Source organism: Parasteatoda tepidariorum, chromosome 2, assembly GCF_982258835.1.
Source record: "Parasteatoda tepidariorum strain Cologne lab strain chromosome 2, Ptep-v5.0, whole genome shotgun sequence".
Taxonomy (NCBI): Eukaryota; Metazoa; Arthropoda; class Arachnida; order Araneae; family Theridiidae; genus Parasteatoda; species Parasteatoda tepidariorum.
The window spans coordinates 73,094,225-73,111,728 of record NC_141756.1 but is presented as its reverse complement, the minus strand read 5'-3'; the positions used below and the strand labels follow the sequence as shown (position 1 = coordinate 73,111,728).

Here is a 17,504-nt window from a genome sequence, read left to right as displayed (position 1 = left end):
ATTATGAACATTAAAGGCTACAAATAATAGTTTAAAATGGCAGCCCTACATGTTCATTTTTGTTAAATTTTTGTTTTGAATTAGCTGAAATATTTTACACCATTTCAAACATTTTCTGGTATAAGAAATTCCTATTAGATTTCTTCTTTGAAGAAAACGTAACATTCTTTCGTTTTTCTCTACCTTCTTAGGTAATCTTCGCGAAAATAGAACCAAAAGGAAGGAAACAATGACTTTTCAAGACAAGAGAAGAGAAATATTACAGTGCCACTTTCCCTCTTCCTTAATGGGAAATGTCTTAGTCTTATATTTGGCAAGTCTTCGAAAAAGGAAAAAAAGTCAAACTTCTATATTCTATGCAGCAGAATGAAAAAACACAATTGAGTTATCAGTGTATTGAGGAAAATTATTGAAGTTTACTGGTATCAATGCAATTATATTAAACAATTATATTAAACCATGTTACTAATTTTTTGAACAAATCTAATATTTACTTAATTATCTCATATCTATCATTTCATTTTATTTTTATGATTTTTGCATAAAATTTAATTAAATTTGCTTGATAATAGTCATTTTTAATTAAATTCAGGAAGAGTTAGTTAATTCAGTTTGTAGATAAATAAATATCACTGCAAACTCTTTAAATTCTATTAGCAATTCGATCGAAAATAGTATTTAAATTAATAATCGATCAATCATGATAATGAATGATCAGATTAATTCGATCGAAAATAGTATTAATAAAATAAAGCTGATAAAAATTAGCATTATTTTATTTATATTAAGCCTAATATCATTCCTTCAATCGTATAGGTCAATTATTTATACTTTATTATCATTGGAAGTCCTCATTTAAAGTAATGTTATCATCATAAATAGAATTTTGTTTTATTTCTAATGATGACATAAAAAGAAAACCACAGCAACAAATACAAAGAACCATTTAGAGAGAAAAATTCATAGCAAACAAGAGAAACAGATGTAGCGATAGTCTATGAATCCAAATGATCCCTGGCATCCCACTAACGGTCTACAAAGAAAATATGAAGACAATTCAGAAAATTAAAAGTTATTAAATTCTCTATAAGTCTAATATATCTAATATTTTGAATATATTATATTTCATAATAGTGCAAAAATAAGTTAGTCAGAATAAAAATAATTCCAATACAAAAAAAAACACAAGAAAAATTTCTTTTCTGTTTTAAAAGTTTTTTTTTTACTTAGATACGTTGATTTTAAATCTGCAATCGGTTTCTTTATTCAAGCCGCAATGTTTTTTTCCTGAATGATATTTTCAGTTTATTTTTTGTTGAAATATACAAATTTAAAAGTGTTATATACAACAGGAGTCACGTATTTGTTACTACAATCTTTTAGGGAAGTTAGGGCATATCATCATGATTTAAATTGCGTAGGAACCAGTGTCCGGAAATGCGTTGTATGTGGCTAGTGGAGCATCCTTATTATGAACTGTTTCTTAGTGTACTTCTGAGCTCCTAGTCGCGTACGATGACCTTTATGAACTTGAGGTTCCATGCAATGCTAATCCTGGTGATGTTCCCTAAATCCCCTAGAAGTTTATCGCAACATTTGCACAACCTCTTCATTATAAATAACGTTTTTAAGCTTGTAAATTTCGACAAAACATAGACTAAAAATGTCATTTTATAAAATTCAGTTCTTTAGAAGCAAAACTAGTTTTTAACTTGAAATCCTCACCTCTTCACCTCCGAATTAGGCAAGATCCGATTAGGCGATTAGTATAAATGCAGCAAAAAATTATCTCCGGAGTAATTATTAAATATACATAGATTAAGTAGAATTTCCTAAGATTCAAAATCACAATTTAGGATCTTAACAACATCTTTAAGTTTAAAAAGAAGAATGAAATTATAGAGATCCCGGTAATCAAAGTTAACAACAGAATTACATTTTTCTTGTTTAATAATGTCTAAGATGCGGTGATTATTAGTAACAATCCAAGTAAAAATATTCTTAATAATAATGTTCATAATTGTATTTAAGTAGCCAGAAAATACAGTATCAGGTATAGTTAAATGAGTGTTTGGTCAGGAAGTTATTGATCTGAATTTAATGGATGTTGAACTGACTATAATTTAATTTTATGAAATTTTGAACTGTTAATAAATTACTAAATTGCGCATGAGTAATTTACTTTTTCAAATTACAATTATATTAAACTATATTTATTTTAAAAACATTAAAAATAAAAATTTCTTTAAATATTATTGAGAAACTTTAATTAATCTGTGCCTATTTAAAAGAGCTAAAATTAAATCCAAGTTACCTAAATAATATATATATATATATATATATATATATATAGCACAATAAAAACAAAGAGAAAAACGAAAATAATTAATAAGTTTTATTAACTGTGCATAAGCTGCAAGTATATAGAACTCATAAAATAAGCTAAAAAATTGAGAAAATATGGAAAAAAGTAAAAAATAATGACAAGAGAAGAAAATTATTTACAATAATTTTTTAAAAGTATTCAAAAAACATAATTTTTAATGCCTCAAAAAAAATTTAATTAAAATTTGGAAAACAAAACAAGGAAAAGATATAATCTCTTCATCAGCTCACACGATTATATCCGCAAAAGGAGTGCTTTCTAATATTGTATTAATATAGCCAAAGCGAAATATATCAATACAACAGTGTGAGGAGCACTCAAACAAATTTTTAACGAAATTGGAACACATTAAGTAAAAAATATGAACAAAATGAAAATATGAAACAAATATCAGAACTGAAAATAAAATGTAAAGAGATTAGAGAACAGTACACGAAAGGAAATCTACATAGTGAGGAGCGAATTAAATGAACTTACGCGTACCGGAATCTTTCAAGAATGATTTATAATATTTTCGTAATAAGATTGCCAGATTACAATATATGAAAACAGAAGCATAAATAAAGTGATATCTTATGGCACGTTCTTACTGCAAAACTGAAGCGTGTCTAATTTGTTAGTTACTTTGGGTGGGCCCGAAAATGGATGCGCGCAAAGTAATAATATAATACAGGATAATTTAAAGTTTGTAATTAAAAAGTTTGATAATTAAAACAATTATTTAAAAAAAAAACAGGATTTACTTAATGTGTTCCAATTTCGTTTAAAATTTTTTTGAGTGCTCCTCACACTGTTGAATTGATATATTTTGCTTTGGCTATATTAATACAATATTAGAAAGCACTCCTTTTGCGGATATAATCGTGTGAGCTGATGAAGAGATTATATCTTTTCTTTGTTTTGTTTTCCAAATTTTAATTAAATTTTTTTTGAGGTATTAAAAATTATGTTTTTTAAATACTTTTAAAAAATTATTGTAAATAATTTTCTTCTCTTATCATTATTTTTTATTTTTTTCCATATTTTCTCAATTTTTTAGCTTATTTTATGAGTTCTATATACTTGCAGCTTATGTATAGTTAATTAAACTTATTAATTATCTTCGTTTTTCTCTTTGTTTTTATTGTGCTATATATATATATTCATTTTTGAGTGAAAAATCAGAGCAAATTGTAGTATTGGTCATATGTATCTGTTACTTAACTATAAAATGCAATCAACAATGAACTTTTTAACTGTTATTTAGAATACTTAATTATTATGTCAGTTAGACTTTAAAATTGAAGCAATCGACACTGAAATTGGTAAAAAAAATGCAAGTCTTCTTATTTTAGATATATTTTCAATTATTTTAATATATCGTATTTCAAACCATTATTCTGACAGCATATTCTGAAAATAATTTAAACGGAAAAGGAAAAAAAATGTGTATTAATTCTTAGCATCGTATCAATCAACATGATGCTTGTAATAAACACGATATTTTAACGTTTCATACTGTACTTAGCTGCCCTCATATAAATTTTATGAGCAAAACAAGTTTTATTTTCCAAACTTTAGTAGCAGCTAAAAATTATGAGGGGACAGTTCACTCACTTATAGTAAATTATAGCTTAGATATTTCACAAAAGGAAAACTGAATACTATTGAATGGTATAAGCAAATAAAATATCAATTTGTGATTTACAAATGTAGTACAACAATCTGAACTCCAACAGAACAACATTTAATCTAATGAAATATTCAAATTTCAACAATACAACATCCATAGTTTTTTTTTATTATCATTAAGCAGCACTGGATCTGCGTAATTAAAATACTTTCAAATAACAATTGACACCTATCAAATTTATTGGTTTTCAATGTACTGAAAAACATGATCTCGATATTTCTCAAAATGAAGACATCAAATTTTTTTGCCAACCATCCACATAGATATAAACTAATGAAAATACCAATTTCTGAACTCCAAATAATGTAGTTGTCAGGAACTTTCATTTGTCATTGACAGAAAATTCTCAATCTTTACATAAATGAAGGATTTGAATTTCAACAATGCAAAATTCGATATCTCAGATTCAAATTGCCAAATTTTAAATTAATATTTATTAGGTAGTGTCATAAATGGAAAACGAAGATTTGAAATTTCTTCATGAACTTATACTTAACTTCCATTTAGGGCTTCAAAACTTATTTAAGAACAATCTAAATTAAAAGAAATACACATTTCTCCCTTTGAAATAAAGTAGTTGTCATCTTTCATCAGCCATCAGCAGAAAATTGAGCTTAGGCAGCCTTCAATTTGTTGAGGAGAGTGAATTTTGTCCAGAGAACACTTGTCATCTTTAATTCAAATTGACAAAATTTATTTATATTGAATAGGTAGTTCCAAAAGGGAACATACGAGCATTAAAATGTATTTTTAATGTATCTTATGAACTAGCACTTACCAAATTTATTGATTTTAAATAGCAAAATTGTATTCAAATATTTCACAAAGTGAAAATATTTTTCTCCATATCAAGAAAAAACCACGATGTCTCCAGCGATAGAGCATTCACCTCCCAGTGAAGTGAACCAGGTCTGAATTAAAGCGATTGCTCGTTGATACGAATTCTGATCCTTGCTCGCACCGACCAAAGTGCTGTTATAAAAATATAGTCAGTGGTAAACGGATGAGTAACAATCCCCTTACCATCGGATTAACCGAGGAAGATTTTCGAATTTTTTCTCTTCAAGTGATGCAAATGAAGGTAAGTTCCATCACAAAGTCCTCCACGAACGCTAGATCATTTCCATACTTGTCAAAGGAGTATTCTTGTCTCCTGGGTTTGGTTCAAAATTACAAGGCTAAACAGTTTAACAATGATAGTCATAAACTCAGAATTGGGACGGCTGTTCAACACTTGTTATGAAATATAATAAAATTATAACGAATAAGAAAGATGTAAGAAAGAAATACCTATTTTGGAGTGCAAAATACCGTAGTTGTTACCCAATCTCATAAACCGCTCACACACTTACATTTATGAAGGATTCAATTGTAATGTTTCAATGTCAAATCAATTGCAATATTTTTTAAATTAAAATGAATATATTCATTGAGAAAACATTATAATTTCAGGCATTCTCATTGTTAAAAAATATTGGACATTTCTGTTGCAAAATTTCATACCAACTTAATTGTCTAAAGTCTAGACAAAGTTAAAATTAATTATTTCTGAACCCTATTTCAAAAACCTTCAATTTTAAATAAAGTTAAACTAGCTTTTAGCAATCGGTTTTTTTTTTTTAAAAATAGATACAAATTGTATGATTAAGAAAAAGGCTTGCATAGTAAAAGCGTAACAGTTATAGAAAGAAAAAAATTATATTTCTTTGCTTAAAATACGTAAAATAAATTAAAAGTGTTTCTACATGTAGTGTAAGACATTAAATTGTGATTAATTATATTGGCTATTTGCCAAATAATACATGTAGTCTGAGATTTTTTATGAAGAAAGATTGCGTAGTATCTTTCCGAAATTTAAAGCACCATAAATTGTAAACTTGGCGTTGAATTATCCAAGTTTTATCAATTATCATCAAATCTACAAAAAATTAAAATTGCAATAATTGTAATCCAGCAATTATTATCCATACCTATTAAACTCCAAATAACAAAATTTGCACAAATCATTTTTTCTCTTTAAAAATAGAACTTCATCTTTAAATTACTTTAATAAATTAATATTAGTTCATTTGTTAATAAAACTTACTAAATACCTAGAAAACAAACTATTAAATACTGATATAACAAACTATTATGAAACTTTTGGTACATAACTACTCATTCTTTCTCTAATTATAAGATTATATCTCGCAAAATATTTGAATAAAATTATTTTAACATTTCATAAACGTTATTTTTTTTATCCAATTTTTAATGATTAAGCAAAGTTACGATGTTTATCAATTTTTGTTCAATGACGTCATTTGGCGACGAACTGAAACCTAACATTTAGTTACAACTACAATGGTAGTTTAAAGATACTACGTTAATCTCAGAAACAGTCCCTTGATGTGTTTTCCTAAAATTTAAGGTAAATTGGCAATTACCTGATTGTTGATGAACTATTACATTTAAATTTTATCTGAAAAACTAAACAATTTCGATTAACGGCTTAGGAGAAAGTCTCATAGTTAGGATAGAGTCTTCGAGTAATTACCACTAGTGAGTCTTATAGACGTGTGGCTTAGAAAGTGAAATTTAAAAACTTTATCGCTCATATAATGAACCCATTCATTGCCATTTCATCAAATCGAAATGAATAGAACGGGCAGACGACGTTATCAGAGAGGGAGAAAACTGTATCACAAGTCAAATATTTAACTAGACAAGCTGGCACAATGAAGAAAAGGAAGGCAAACTCTAAATTGCATATAAAAGTCATTTTGTTTTTAAAATCAAGAACTAGAAAACGTTGCCGGGAAGATTTTTTGGAATAAGGTCTTTAAGAGAAATAAGCTCATCATCTCTGCCGAACAATAGAGAAGACATGCATGTCGAAGAAGACATGTACGTACTAATTTTCTAATCTATGATGCAGTTTATACATGTAAGTAATGATTCTTTGGTGTTTTCTAAATAGCCGGCGAGAGCGAAAAGTCGCCAAAAATTATAAACCTCGAACGAATTTTTATTTATTTACTGCTATTTTATATTTCCAATTTTTAAGCATTGAGCAAAATGGACATTCACAAAAAATTTAAATAAAAGAAAAAAGGAGAAATGAGAATTAGTTGAATTTCATTTCGTTTGGTTAACCTGGCTTTGTTTTTTTATCGTTAGTTTATAATTATTAACCATCGGCAAGGAATCAAATTAATGCTAGAGAGTGAAACGGTACGTGACTAAGTATGTTCAGTTTAGAGAACTTTAGTTCATATAATGAACCTTGCATCGTCAGTTTAAAAAACGATATCAATAGGAAATGAAGGCAAAATTATTTCAAGGGACAGCAAAAATTCCTCATCAGCTACATTACTGAGAAAGGTAAGTCCAAATCGGAAATAAATTAAAGGGCTGAAAAGAGATTTTTTATTTTAAATTCACCAATTAGAAAACGTTACTTGTAGAAAACTTGAATTGAAAAAGTTTCTTGAAAATGCATAAGCTCACAATTAGCAGACAGTCAGTGATAACTTGATTCTTTTTTACTTGTCTTTAAAATGCGTGTTGAAAGACTACAAAATGTGTTCTTGAGTACTTTGAATTTAAGAAAAAAATGACAAGTTTACTTCGTAAGCCCTTAATACGCTAATTAATGAAATTTATTTTCAGAGCAGGGCATAATTTTTAAATCGGTGAAGTAGTAATTTTGAAACACTATAAGCCTATAGAACATCGTAAATATCAAATTGTGTAACGGACCACTTAAGTGAAGGTTTAGTCGGAATTAGATTCCTATGATCTAACATCCATACTATCAGAATTTTAATTAGTAAAGACATTAGTTATTGAGATTACTAATAGTTTGTTTACAACTTCAAAAGGAAGAACAAAAGGCTATACTCTTCCTGAGACTGGACAGCATTAAGAAAATATATCAAATTATTTGGATGATCGCCATAACAGAACAAATGATTAAGTAGTGATTTATCTGAAAATTTTTGCACAATGGTTAAAAAAAAGCATCAATAAAGGTTTATTATTTTTTTAAAAATATTTAGAAACTATCTTTTTAACCCTATAAATTGCGTAACACTGAAATTTTACTTTTTTTTTACCAATGAAAAACAAAATTAACATTAGGAATAAAAAAATATAAAAATAATTCACGTGGTTAGCCGAAATTCGACTGGTTATAGCCAAACAGCCATTGTATATTAATTTTGATTCGCAAAATAAACACAGTTCTAAAACATTTTGTTTCCGAGATTCCAGATTCTTTATGATTCGATATTAGATATTTTATTAGATTATTATTAGATATTTTATTAGATTATTATTAGATATTTTATTAGATTATTATCAGATATTTTATTAGATTAGATATTCGATATTTTATTAGATTAGATATTCGATATTAGATATTAAGATTAGATATCCGATATTAGATATTAAGATTAGATATTTTTTCTTCAGAAAGAAAAAATATCTAATCTTCGCCGAGCAGCCGATCTGAATTAAAAGCATATTTTAAATTAGTGGGACGGGCATCACAATAACCTAAGATAGGATGAGACAGGCACTCGTTTCAAAAAGCATATCCAACGGTTTCGTTAGATTTCAAAAAAGTTTCATAAATACTTTAATACTATGTTTTAATAAATACTTTATTTTTTTCTAAGGTATAGCAATTTCTCTTCTGATCCCATAATCGGCCGGAGAAAAAAAAATTCATTTTCTATTGCCCAATGAAAAGTGAAAAAGTGGTGAATGGTTAGAGAAATAATGCAAATTTAGCGTAAATCGCAAAAATAAATTTGTGTTTAAGGCATGAAGGGAGAAGGTTTAATTGGAATTCGATTGATGTGGCCAAACAGCCATTATATCTGAATTTTGGTTGGTGACATATACATGGTTTAATATATTTCGTTTTTGTTATTCCAGTTAATTTGTTTATGATTTCTAATGAAAGAAATTAGAGCTTTACTTCATCTAGTAATCTACTTGAATTAAAAGTATATTTTAAATTGAAGAATAGGCACCGTCACAACTTAAGAAGGGATTAAACGAGCGCATTTGAAAAAAAACACATTCAACGCTTTCAATAGGTTTCATAAATATTTTATAGTTTCGTAAGATATAGTAATTTCTTTGACCCCATAATGTGCAAACCAATAAAATTATCCTTACCTTCAATGGACTGAAAAGCAAAAGTAAAATAAGGGATGCAAAATTCAAAAACTTATGCAAACAAAGCAGATTTACCAATATATTTTATGTTATGTTAGAAAAGTGCAAAGTAAATATGTTATGTAAGAAAAACGCAAGGGGAAAGTTTAAGAGGTCTAAAGGAATTTTACTAAAAATATTTGCTATTGTTTGAAGAAAAAAAATAGATTGTGATCAGTTTTATTCTGAGCAATTTAACGTCGAATATAAGATATAATAGTGAAGAAACTTCCTAAAGTTTAAACCTCCTCATTGACAACACAAAATAATACAATCATTTTCTAAATTAGTATGATCTATAATTTATTCAAAAATAATATGTAATTTATTCAAATGAATTTATTCAAAGTTTTATCCTTTAATCTGTTTTTCTCAAATCATTCTTTTTCACCTGATACGCAAGATTTCTCAACTTATAATAAACTTAATGAGTTAACACTTGGTAACTAATTTGAATATATCATATTGATTAAATTTATAATGGTACTTGAAAACTGTAAATAGTTTCTTTTACTGACGTAATATTTTTTTATAAAAATTCGAAAAATTAGGTTTTTTATTTTAACTTCATAATTTTAATTATTTTTGAGACAGTAAGGTTTAAAAAAAATCATATTAATTGCCAAATCAAGTTTGGTTTTAACGATGTTCCATTTTCGAAAAATTGGCATTTAACTATAATTTTTCACTCAAGGTGGTCAAGATCACCAGTATCTATCTTCTATCGAAACAAATGTAAAATATCATTTTGGGAAATTAATTAATTATTCAAGCCTTTTTTGAAATGATTATATATATATCGACAAGACATTCTACAAATTCACCGAAAGTAGTTTTTGAAACACGACAAAAAGAGCAGAATTCATGCAATGTTCAAGTCATATTTGCATAATTGTTGCCAGATTTTTCAAGTCAGTGAGCTCATTACATTTCACTTCCTCACTCGTCATTTGCTTCCTCATTTCGTAAATGAGCTTTATTTTTTTCGTTTTTGATTTGCACTTGACTATAAGACTTGATTTTCATCTCTCTCTTTTCCAAGATTACTTTCATGAACAATATTCTACAGATATAGAATGGAATAGGTTATTTTTAATTCAACAAGTTATTTTTATCTATCTTTTCCGTATCAAGTATCAATTAAAACTCCTGATTTATCAGACTCAGGCTTAGAAATATTTAGATCGTCCAAATATGGATCAGAAATTGTTTCACAATCAGCAAAATTTGCAAACGAGGCAAATAAAGAAAAGAGCACACTTTCCTTTCACTCACTCAGTAACAACAAATGTATTGCCGAATAAAATTAATCACAAAAGTTTCTGTAAAACTATGAATACCATCAATAAGAAAAACTACTATTTTTTATTTTTATTTTAGAACCGTTGTTGAACAACCGACTAAATTTTGAATTTGCTACTATAAATATTCAACTCCGTAGCCTTGTAATTTTGAACCCAATCCAGAAGAGAAGGAAACTCTTGAATCAAGTATTGAGAAAAATATGTCTTCGTAGAGAACTCTTTGATGGAACTAATCCGCATTTGTGTTACATGGAGAGGAAAACCACGACAATTTCTCACAGTTAATCTATCGGCAAATGGACTATAGACCGTGATTCGTCCCTGAGTGGGATATTTTGCGTCAAGGCAGTAGTCGATGCAACAAGACGGGTGTGGAATTCATAGCCATCACTGGCATTCGAATCCGATTCACCTCACTGGGGGGGCGAATATATTCCCTGAGCCACCATGACTCAAAAACGATCAATGGCAAGAGTTTATGCAATACCATTGTTGAGAACTCATTGAAAAACTTCTTTGGTGTTAAAAGTATCATTGTTACATAACGCAAAATTGTATAAAAGCCGCCTGAAAGTCATTACCTTAACCGAAAGAATTTCGTAACCATAATTAGAACATCAACAAAAGCGAAAAATACTGAGTATGCAAAAATATATTTTACTGTCATTTGCTGTTGCTATCAAATTTTGCTTACATTTGTTATATTGGCTATATTGTTACAATGTCAGAAAGCCTTTTGGTGGGTATTGCAGTGTGAGATGCGAAAGAAGTTACCTCCTTTCATGGTAAGTTAGTTTTTATATGCAACTAAATGCAAAAAAAAAACTTTTTTACTAATTAATTTTCATTTTATTTAGCTTTCGGCTTTCAAACTATAAATAAATTTTCAAATGTCTTTCCTTGTTTCATTTGTTTGTTATTTCCTGAATAATAAATACCCTGAATGTATAGTCTTTTTGATGTTTGAAGATCCTTTTCTTTAATTTCATACTATTCATAATTTTAGATTATAAGGTGCAAAATAACCTAAATTGTTGAAATTTTAATATTAGAAACTATTCTACTTGATAAATCATTACTATAAAACAATAATATTCAAGAAATAGATTGGAAAAAGAGATTTTTTTAGCATTTTTCCTGTATGTCACTCCTTTATAAATGATTGTTATAAAACAATACTCAAGAAATGATTTTTTTTTTAAATTATATTTTTCAGTATTTTTTGAGAATTTTAAGAGTCATGTGAGACAAATTCTCTTCTCCAATTCCATTATCAAAGTAATTTATTATCAAACTCCTCTTTCCGTCAAAACTGTAACCCGATTTCCACAAAGAGGATTTCTCTCCATTAATCTTTAAAACCGTTAACTACTCTAATTTACTTGCGCTCTCTAATATGTGTTTCCGGTAACAATGACCGGTCATAAATCTCTCTAAGGATTTAGAGAAGTGGTCTGTTCAAAGATATCAATCAGGATGAACACAGGAGCATGTTGAAACATGTCCAGCAACACCAAACAAGTTTTCGTTTATGTAATGAGCAATAATTTACTTATAATTATAACGGTGTTAACTATACTTAAATGAACTTAAATGCTTGGGACAATATAACAAAAATCCTCTTTAAAAATGCTATTTTTACTTCTAAACATGGCGGCTGGACTGTGTAAAGATCAGGGAACGGGCCTTGCATCGGAAAGGTTCTGGGTTTGAATCCCGGCAAGGCATGGATATTTTTCATTCTCCCTGTACTATCTATCCTTACCGTGGGAGCAACGTTGGCCCACCTGATATGATGCTCCTGCAAGAGTGGCCAATAAATCGCTCCTCAGATGCATGTATTGATGGGCATTGCAAAAAAAAAATTCCAAACACTGGTATTGTTTCCAATTAAGTACATTTTTAGAAAGAGCTGAACCTAAATATCATTTGAATGTGCTACAACCTTAAAATGATTCTAGGTCAAGTCATATTATCATTCTTGAACTTGATTTCATTATATTATAGTTCAATTTGGACCCAAACTTGATTTTATTTATTGTTTTTACGGCTACAAAAGATTTGTATTGTCATATTATGTTTCAGTATTGTACCGATCCAGTAGAGTGTACTTTACAAGTTTCCAAAATTTCAGCTTGATGACAATTTTATGCATGTATAGAAACTTGGAAATCAAAGTTTCTTTCCAAAAGCTCTTGTGGCGTATCTACCACTACGATTATTAAACATCAATTTACTAGTATATAAGACATGCTAACTTGATTCAATCTAGAGGTATCTTTTGATAGATGACGGTTGGCATTGTCCAACTGTCTCTCTAACCATTGGTGACTTACAGACGTGATATGATCAGACGTGGATGGTCACATTGAATTGATGGCTTGCTAATTGTGACTGCGTCATCGTCTTCCCCACGTTGTTACTTCTCAGTCTCATTTACACACAACTGATTTCTGCTCACACTTGACTACTAATAGCAACACACTAGTGACCATGCACACAACCATGAACTCAATATAGCTCTCGTGGCTAAAGCTCAAAATCCCGTGACCTTAATCCAGCTCTCCTGGTCTTTCACATATACAGCAACTAGTGGTATCCGCTCATCGAATTCTAGCCCTGATAAAATTCTGGGGGCGGGGGGTTAGGGGAAGTATTGTGGCGTAACTACCACTACGATTATTAAACATCAATTCACTAGTATATAAGACATGCTAACTTGATTCAGTCTAAAGGTTCATTTTGATAGATGAAGGTTGGCATCGCCTATAAATCCCCCCACACTCTCTTTAAAAATGCTATCCTGAACTCTAGTGGACTTCATTACTATTTCAAAAATAATTTGCCACCCGTTTATTTTGCTAATAGTTATTTCTATAAAACTAAATAAGTAAATATCAACCTGCAATTAAATAAATAAGCAAGGTGGACAAAAAACCAATTATATGGAAAAAATAGTTTAAATTAATATCAAAGAAATGTAAAAAAATCGCCATACTATTATTGATACCAATGATGTTAATTTTAATGGTAGCTGAAATCAAAATAAAAACGTAATTTAATAAAACATCAACTTTATCGAGATTTTACTTATTATTACTTTTATTAATTATTATTACCTTTTCGTTTCGAAAAAGCTGCTTTTAGTTGTATAATAAGGATATTTATAATTTAGTTTTCAAATCCCTGTGAACTTTATTAAGTAATTTTATAATGTGAATGTTCTATCCGTTCCTGCTCTGCTAAGCCTAGTTCAAATTATTCTTAATATTCTCTCTTCTACACGTTTGTTTAAATTTCAAACTCATTTATTTTAAGAATTAGTGTACGTATGTAACCTGAAATACTGTTTTCACTTCATTGTCTCGTAAAAATTAACTTATTTTTATATGTATCATATCTTACTGTAAATATAAATTATAGGGTTACTAAATACCATTCATGGTGATTTGTTTCGGCTTCTTTTCGTTAAGTAATGTAAAAGAACGTTCTAGATGTTTCACAGTACCAGGAACTTACCTTTGATTTTGGTGTAATAAAACCCTACTGTAAAGTTTGCCTCCATTTTGGTGAAAAACGAAGATTTTCCACAGTGTACAATATGTGAGCCTCTTATTTGTGATATAGCTATAATTTCAAAAATAGAAATTATCTAGCAGTAAAAAATTACCTGCCCTTTAGAACGGACAAATATTTTAAATATTTCAAAAGTAATTAAATTTGCTTTTAAAAAACTGCAATTTGGTGAAATTTTTCCCTTTACGTGGAACATTTTTAAAAATTTACATTTTAATTTTGAAACTTTTTTTCGAATTAAGATGATGACCCTTATAAGTTTTTAAATATTAATAATTATATCACAAATACTTTTAATTTTCCCGAAACCACAGCTTTTCTCTATAGTGACGATTTCGAACTTTTCAAAATTAGCCCAAAGAGTTCTACTTAACCATAGACTTAAACTTAAAATAACAGTCAGGAATAATAGTTAATTCTGTGCGAAGACAGAGCATTCGAAAATAGCCGTAACTGAAAAAAAAGAGAGAAATATTTGGCATCTACATAATTATCTAGTATATCAAGTCAAGAGGATGATTAGTTAAGAAGATATTGTTTAATATTGTAAAAACATATTTAAAAGTCAGATATTTAAAACTTTTATCATCAATGATAATGGTATTTTATATCATCAATATTTAAATGCACTTAAGATTAAGTTTTCTTTACATAATTCAGTACTTAGTAAAATTAAATCATTATTATTGATAAATGTTTTTTAAATAAATTTATCTAAATAGGACTAGTTTTAAATTCTTTAACTGAAATTTTCTTGAATTAAAAACAAATGCATATTGAGGCAGAAAGTATTTTAATCACATAAGTTAAAGGAGGGTAAGTAAAACAAAACAAAAAGTTTGACTTTTAAATAGCCCTAAAATCACCAAGCAGGCTGCAAAACACAATTAAAAGTTACAAATAAGCAAAAGAAATCACTAAAAAAGTTTTCAACTATAAAAATTCTAATCACGGAGTAGATAAATAAACGTAAAATATTTAGAATAAAAAGGTTGGCATTTATTTTTTAACTGAAAAAAATCCTTTTGAATGAAGGTTTTGTTTTAAAGAACTTTTTCTGAAAAGATTTAAAGTTGGAATCTTAGTTGGAATTAGAAGTAGTACATTCTACATGACCCACGCAGTTTAAATACACATAATTTAAAATTACTATTTCGATTTAGTTTCCGAAAGAAAAGTATTTCCATTCTTCTAAACTTAATTTTATTTATTTTAAAAAAATTTTATTTAAAAAAAAAAGAAATTTCATTAACGTTAAAAAAAAATTCTTCCTGTATTTGAAAAAAAAAATGTAAAGTTACGAAATAAAAAACTGATAAAAGTTTTTGCCATCTTCAATTGAATGTCAAAATAATTTTTAAGTTCAATGTGGTTGAATATTTAAACATGTTCAACGGGAAATATTACAATCAAAATGCTTTATATAAAATTAATTTAAAAACTGTAAACAAAGTAAAAACGAGGGAGTATCTTTTTAAATATGCTTACAATTATTATGAAATTTATCTAAGCTTTTCTAAAATATTAGAATTAGTAAAAAAAAATTAAATTGTTTTACTTTGGATAGATCCTTTTTTTATTTATTCTGAAACACTTTTGTCGTTTAAGCATTTTAAAGACTCATTCAAAAACAAACCTAAAAAAAAAAAGAGAGAAAACACGAGAAGTAGCAGTTTAAATTTTCCTAACTTGAATAAAAAGAAAATTAAATAATCTTCATCAAAATCGAACGAATAGTTCCTGAGTTTTAAAATTTAAAAAGCGCCATATTTTTCATTCTCATAGTTTCACTTCTCAACGACTTTTCGATCAATTTCGCTCAAAATTAAGCGCATGGCTTAAAGTAAATGGAAAATTGGTATTACCTTACAACTCAATCACTTTTCAAATATTATTTAAAAAAATGATAAAATATCATGATTAAATATTGAAATTATTTACAGCAGCATTGTCTTTAGATAGATTCTAATATAATTGTGAGCAAAATACTTTTTATTGGAAACGATTTTGCTGAAAAACTTCCTAAGATATGGGTAATTATAAAACTGTGCAATTAATTTTAAAAGACTGTAATTTTCGATCGCTCTCTTGCCTAAACTATTGATACCGCATGTGGCTAATCCTGCATATTTTGATATTCAAGAATCTACATCTGTCAAAAAAAGGCATAGTCAAAGAGAGACTATTTTTGTGTCGATTATTAAAAATTAATAGTTATTATTAAATAATTTTTAATTTTTGAATTCAGCCTTTCAATTAATCTGATTATTTGAACAACAGTTAATCAATTATTAGAGAAAAAGTTATTCAATCATTAAGAGGAATAAATTCAAAATTCCACCATTCTGGAGGAGAATTTTGTATTTAGTATATTTAGTTGATACCTGCTTCTGAAGGCATGAACTACTGTGTTGGTGATCATTTCTGATTTTCCATGCATGTGCTAGGGAACATTCTTTTAAATTTTTTTTGAAGCTGAATAATTTTTTTAATCAATTTGATTATAAAATGAAACACTGAAATAATTGCTTTCCAAAACAGAACTAAGACGGCAAAGTAACAAAATGTCATTTTGTGATAGAACATTAGTTTTTCAAGAAAAATTATTTCTTTTGCTAAGCCTTACGAAATCAAAAGAAAAAAAGCATGATAGTTAAATCTCAGATCAGTCTCAGAATTGTATGTTGGACTAGTATAAATTATGTACACCAGGCCAAGTTAGCCATAATACACTTCTCTGGCAACTTTGCCGTTTCACAATATGCAAAATTTTTATCTTCTTAGTAAAGTTATAAATTCTCAAAATATTCCAATAAGATACAATGTTGGGTATTGCACTGATGAATAATTTGATTTATTTTAACTTATTCAGGCTACTTAAAAAATAAATTTCAATAGCATGAAGATTTAAATTCAATCTATTAACAACTTTAACACGTTGACTGCCGTTTCATCCATATACGGGTGACAGCATAGTTTCTGATCGGTCCGCGTGACCCATATTCTGGTGACAGCCAAGTTTTTGATCGGGCCTTGTCACCCGTATTGGGGTGACACTTATTTGACTACTATCGAAGGATATTCGTATATATTTGAAATAATATTTTACAGGAAGTAGCAAAACTATTTAAGTGTTGTAAAAGTAATACAAAAATGATTTATTAAGAAAATTGTGAGCCTCATAAAAGCTTTCTTGTTTACTGCTAGTTGACTCACTAAGAAATAAGTTGTCCCTCTTTCTTTTCGAAATTTCAAGGAATTAGGGTAAATATTTTAAGTTATACTCCTCTATACACAGCAAAGATTCAAAGTGGTGAAATGAGAAACAGGTGCGAAACAACGGGCACAAACAAACAGA

General features: G+C 28.2%; 1 long non-coding RNA gene across 1 annotated transcript in view; it reads right to left on the bottom strand.

The window, feature by feature from the left end:
• Nucleotides 1-875: 875 nt before the first annotated feature.
• The window catches only part of LOC122269297 (uncharacterized), a 30,590-nt gene continuing 13,961 nt past the window's right edge, over nt 876-17,504 (bottom strand). Inside the window, exon 3 of the long non-coding RNA XR_006225110.2 lies at nt 876-1,033. This is a non-coding gene — a long non-coding RNA (uncharacterized LOC122269297). The remainder of the gene's footprint in view (nt 1,034-17,504) is intronic.